This window comes from Hyaena hyaena, unplaced genomic scaffold (assembly GCF_003009895.1).
Source record: "Hyaena hyaena isolate Hyena2069 unplaced genomic scaffold, ASM300989v1 scaffold_751, whole genome shotgun sequence".
Taxonomy (NCBI): Eukaryota; Metazoa; Chordata; class Mammalia; order Carnivora; family Hyaenidae; genus Hyaena; species Hyaena hyaena.
The window spans coordinates 369,172-375,171 of NW_024081386.1; the positions used below are offsets into that span (position 1 = coordinate 369,172).

Genomic DNA, 6,000 nt, shown 5'->3' on the forward strand with positions numbered 1-6,000 from the left:
AGCCTGTCAGTGCAAAGCCTGCTTTGGATCCTCTCTCTCCCTCTCTCTATGCCCCTCCCCTGCTCATGCTCTCTCAAAAATAAAGTAAGACAAAATAAAATAAAACATTTTTTAAAAGTCACCATCACAAGGAAAGTATGTCAAAACTGACCATTGGTAGCTTATGCTAACGTAATGATTTTTTTCATTTTATGTTTTTATTCTTGGTAACTTTTTCATTACATGTAAAATGGCTCTTTTTCCTTTCCATGTTAATACCCAAATCTCTCTTTTGAAGATGTGAAAAAAGGACAATTCTCTCTCTCTCTTTTTAAGCTTTAAGAATAAAACATACAAAAGTAAATATTGAGATTTAAACTGATGAGAAACAGATTGGGTATTGCCCGTCAACGCCCCAAAGGCCACAAAATAAATGGTTAGGTAACAGCAGCCTCAGCTCATTAAAATGCAGCCTGTATTCACTGAGATTTCATATGCATGTCTTCCCACCACTGTCTTCTTAACAGATGTCATTGAATCAGATACACAGGGCCAGAGAGATGAAGTGCAAATACCACCCCAGGAGCCACCGAGACCAAGCTGCAGGCGCCCCAACCTGTGAGTCACACATGGGCACATGGGCAAGTGCATGGGTGTAAACTCATCAAGCAGAAGCCCAATATGTCATCTGAACCAAAAGAAAAATCTGGCCTTTTAGGGATTTAGCTCTAACAACTTTCTGATGTTTTGGTATATAGTGCCTGTTCGGCCTCATATAAAATAAACAATGTGGTTTTGTAAAATATCTGGACAAATACACTGCATATTTCTACACTGTCTTAAGTAACAATATTATGAATAATTAAGCTTCATTTTTGTGGGGGTTTTTTATTTATATGCTTTTTTTTTAGTTATTTATTTTGAGAGAGAGTGCAGGGTAGGGGGAAAGAGAGAGGGAGAGACAGAATCCCAAGCAGGCTCTGATAGCACAGAGCCTGATGTGGGCTCGAACCCACAAACCATGAGATCATGACCTGAGCTGAAACTGAGAGTCAGACACTTACTGGGTGCTCCTGATTTACATGCTTTTGATTGCTAAGTGCAATTTATACGAATGTCATAAGCTAAACAATTATCTTCGCCCTATATTTACATTATCTGTATCCTGTAAGCAAAAGAGTGAGGAATAAGGAAGAGGACTAAGAGGTGATGAGTTATTTCACTTTAAGCTAAAATAGAGGTTGGGTTGCAATCAAGACGAGTGATAATATTGCTACCCATTATTGAATACTTAATAGGCACTACAGTACATACCATATTCAAGTGGGATAACATTGGGGCAACTAGATGGCTCACTTGGTTGAGCATCCAAGTCTTGATTTTCACTCAGATCATGATCTCATGGTTCATGGGATCAAGCCCCACATTCGCCTCTGTGCTGGTAGACAGAGTTTGTTTGGGATTCTCTCTCTCTTTGCCCCTCCCCTGCTTGTGTTCTCTCTCCCTTTCTCTCAAAATAAATAAATAAATAAATAAGTATTTAAAAATAAAAATATAACTTAAAAAGTAGGATAACATTCATAAGTCATTTAACATAATTAAAGGAAGGCATCAATAAACATATTCCCCTTTAATCATCTGTACAAACATAGGGTTCTCTCTGCCCATTTTACAGATGGTGAAAGTGAAGTCTGGAGAGAATTTCGGCCTAGGCTGCACAGACAGTAAGCTACTCAGCAAAGGCTGGCAGTCCCTGAGGCCAAAGCCACTGTCCCCAGCTGCTAGCAATGGTGTCCCAGGACAGACAATGCATCAAAAAACTCCAGATTACTAAGAAACAGCCTTCAAAGCCATTAAAACTTCCCAGCCCCACTTAGTTGAAGGGTACAATCCCTTGGGGATGATTTATTTTGTCAAATGGCATTGCTTTTGGAATATCTGCTTGTTGAGCTAAGATGGAGTAGCACATGGCAAAGCAGAGCTCCTGCCAAGACAACCTAGAATAGCTGGAAAAAATACAAAATTGATCATCAATCTGTGTGAAGGTATCAGATTTTTGCTAAAGCAGTGAGAACTAAAGGGGCCAAGATTTCAGAGAGAGGAACACTTCCATGAAAGTGAGGTGTTGTCCCATAGAAACTTTTTCCTTGGGGACATTTGCCAAATCTCAGGGCAGAGATACAACCTAAGAATCCAAGGTTTGCCTGGGCACAAGCCAACAGGCAGCAAGAGAGAAGCCAGCAGGTTTGTGTGGTCTTGCGGAGACACAAGTGGAGATGTGAACAGTGGGGATGCTTCCGAAAAGAGGAAAAGAAAACGGAAACAACGTCAGGTTCTCCCCAAGACACAGGTTCTCTGATTCTGAGGCCAGATGGGAGGATGGGCAAGTAATTACAAAGCCGCTGTGGGAAGAATGGAGTTTCTCGGCAGTCTCTGGCTACGGAGGAGACCAGGATTAGGGGGTAAGACCCATTAAAGTAGGGGCCCAAGTGGTCACACTAGGCTCTTTGTTGAAGGGCTTGAAGGACCTCAGCACAGAATGAGTGAGAGAAATTGTAACCCAGACTGACTCAACTCAGTCCCTTATTGAGTTAAGCTAACAGAAGCTGAAAAAACTAACTATATGTATACACACACACACACACACACACACACACACACACTTATATATACAGACACATATACATACACACACATGCACACACACATGTGTGTGCATATATACATATAAATATATACACTAAATATTGTGTAGTATTTAGCATTCAATCAAGAATGACTAAAGAAGATACAGGACAATATTAAAAAAAAAAAAAAACAATAGAAATCGACCCACAGTGAGGAGGCATTTTAATTAGAAGTTAAGAAAATATAGAACAAGCTGGAGAAAACAGATGCAAAGAATGGATAATTTCATCAGATAACCAACATTTATTAACAGAATCCAATGAAAATGTTGCAACTATGAAATATAAGAAATAATATTAAGAACCTAATGGATGGGTTTATCAGTCAATTAGACATTGCATAAAACAAGGTTAACAGAATGGAGAAAGTCAACAGAAAAGCTCAGCATTTTTTTCAATAAAAAATTTAGAGAAAATAAATAAGAGATGGGTGGATACAGTCAATGTTATAACCTGTAGGTAGCTGGGAGAGAGACAATGAGGCAAAAGCAGTATTGAAGGAGTAATGACTAAAGGTTTTCCAAAGTGATTAAGGACATGAACGCTCAGATTGAAAAATCTCAGTTAACTTTGAGCAAGATAACACCAACACATGCACATGCACACACACGCACACACACACACACACAGTCCCCCACAATATGAGCTGTATCATGGTCAATTTGCTGAAAGCCCAAACCAAGAAAAACATATTAAAAACAGAGAAAACAGATTTGTTTTCAGTAATTCATGATTGACTTCTCAACAGAAACAATGAAACTCGAAGAAAATGACTGCTAACTTAGAATTCTACATCCCGCAAACATATCCTTCAAAAGTAAAGATGAAATAAACACGTTTTCAGAACAACAAAAACTGAGCGCTCTTTCCCCAGCTGGCAGCCCGGAGTTATTGTAAAGGATGTAAGCCAGGAGGAATTCACTAGAACTCTGGCAGCTGTCCTCATAAAGTCTGGGAAGTAGAAAGTCCCTGAATGGTTGGACACTGTCAAGCTGGTCAAGCGTAAAGAGCTTGGTCCCTGCTGAGAGCTGTTTCTACATACAAGCTGCTTCCGCAGCACAGTGTCTATACCTACAGGGCCCTCTGGGGTCAGCTCCATGCCCAAGATCTATGAGGAATGTTAGAGAAACGGGTTCATGCCTCCAGGACTGGGACCACAGGGTCCTCCAAGCCCCAGAGGAGCTGAAAATGGTGGAAAGGCACCACGATGGGGGCCACAAACTGACATCTCAGGGACAGAGAGTTCTGGACTGAATTGCCAGACAGGTGCCAGCTGCCAACAAGAAGCATTAGAATAAATGTGGGTTAATAAATTGTCTCAGTCCAGAGAGAGAGAGAGAGAGAAAGAAAGAAAGAAAGAAACTAAGGGAGTTTATCACTAGCAAACTTGCACCAAAGAAAAATCTAAAGGGAGTTCTTTAAGCAGAAGGGAACAAGGAAATGCCAGATGGAAACAAAAAGGGTAAATATGTGGGTAACTGTATTTCAATGGCAATTAATGTCTTATGGGCTTTAAAACATATTTAGAATTAAAACTCAACAGAAATCAGAGGACGGGAAGGTATAAATACAGTTGGAAAATACCAAGATGTTATCATTATTGATTGCAATAGTTTGATTTTATTTTTTTAATGTTTTATTTATTTTTGAGAGAGAGAGAGACATAGCATGAACAGGAGAGGGGCAGAGAGAAAGAGGGAGACACAGAATCCAAAGCAGCCTCCAGGCACTGAGCTGTCAGCACAGAGCCCGAAGTGGGGCTTGAACTCACAGACCATGAGATCATGACCTAAGCCAAAGTCAGACCGTCACCCAACGGAGCCACCCAGGTGCCCCGGTAATAGTTTGATTTTAAAATCAAATTATAAAACACATCGAAACACAACAATTTATTGTAATAAGTCAAAGGTACATATTGTTATCTCTAGCGTATCTACTAACAAAATAGTAAATAAATGTGTATCTATCTATAAAAGATAGATATAAAGCCAAGGATGTCAATAATTAAGTTACAGTGGATGAAATATTCCAATCAAAAGGTTAACACTACCAGTCTGTTTAAACATTTGGGACACAGGAAGCTGGAAATTTTAAGGATGAAAAAAGATGTACTACGCAAGTATCACCAAAATAAGCTGGAAATTTTAAGGATGAGAAAAGATGTACCATGCAAATATCACCAAAATAAGCTAGTATGACTGTAACAATAGCAGCTTTACAGATTTCTTTTTGAAGAGATTCTAGGAATATAAACTCATTCTAAAAAAGAAAATGCAACTTCCTATTTTCTTGTGGGTTTAAATTGTTTTTATGTTTTATGCAATTAGTGCTCTGTATTGAAAAACAAAAAGCAAGATACACAAAGATCCTGATGTTTTCTTGGAGGAAGATGGTTGAGCTTTCCAAGGTGTGATGACAATTCCAGAGTGCTACTTACTGCTCCCAGGGTATAGGGCTACCACCCTACATTGACATAAACTCAGAGAAAAATCAGAGAATTGGAACCACCAAATATCATGACCATAGTCTAAAAAATCTGCAGAACTTTTTTTATAAACTTCATTTCCTGGAGTCATACATCCTGAGTCATTCCCTATGGCTTGGTTTATCATTTAGTCTAATACATTTCTCTACTTCTCCTCCCTTCCTTCTCTCCCTTTCAAATCCTTCCTCTGTGATTAGTGAATTAATCTATCTCCTCAATCTCTTTCTCAACATGCCCTCCACTTCGTGGCCTTAACCAACCCCTGGCCGTTTATGGTCATGGCAGTGACTATGTTTCATAATGATGACTCTGCAAAGAGCACCACTGTCTTGCTCCCTCTTCTTTTGTAGAAGCACGGGTCTGGCAAAACCCAAATCCTGGGTGTATGTACTTTATGTGTATCTTCTGTCAATTTCACTTGAGTGGCTTTATAAACATTTCTGGAGAAAATCACACACACACACTGGCAACACTGCTGTGGCAGCCTCGGTTTTTCAGGCATCATGAGAAAGTATCAAGCCGTGTCCTTCTCCCCCCATTAAACTTTCCCCCTATTTGCCTTCTGTCTCAAAGTTCTCTCACACTTCAGTGAGAAAAAAGAAACCATGCGCTGTGAATTTCTCCATCTTCTCACAAACAAAATTCAAATCTACCTGCAAAACCATTTTTCTTCTCTTCTCTTGCTTCCATGGAGAAAACTGCCCCTGTTTCTAACACCACTCTCTCTACATGGTCTGGATCCATCTTTTCTCCTCAACGACATGGAGTGATTTTCTTCCTCCCTTCTGTATTATCAGGCTCCCACTCACTCATTAACCATTTCTCTCTCTCTCTTTTTTATTTTTTTGT

General features: G+C 39.6%; 1 pseudogene; it reads left to right on the plus strand.

Annotated features, from left to right (window-relative positions):
- LOC120221120 overlaps positions 1 to 3,959 on the plus strand; it is a 137,647-nt pseudogene extending 133,688 nt beyond the window's left edge.
- The last annotated feature ends 2,041 nt before the right edge of the window (positions 3,960 to 6,000 follow it).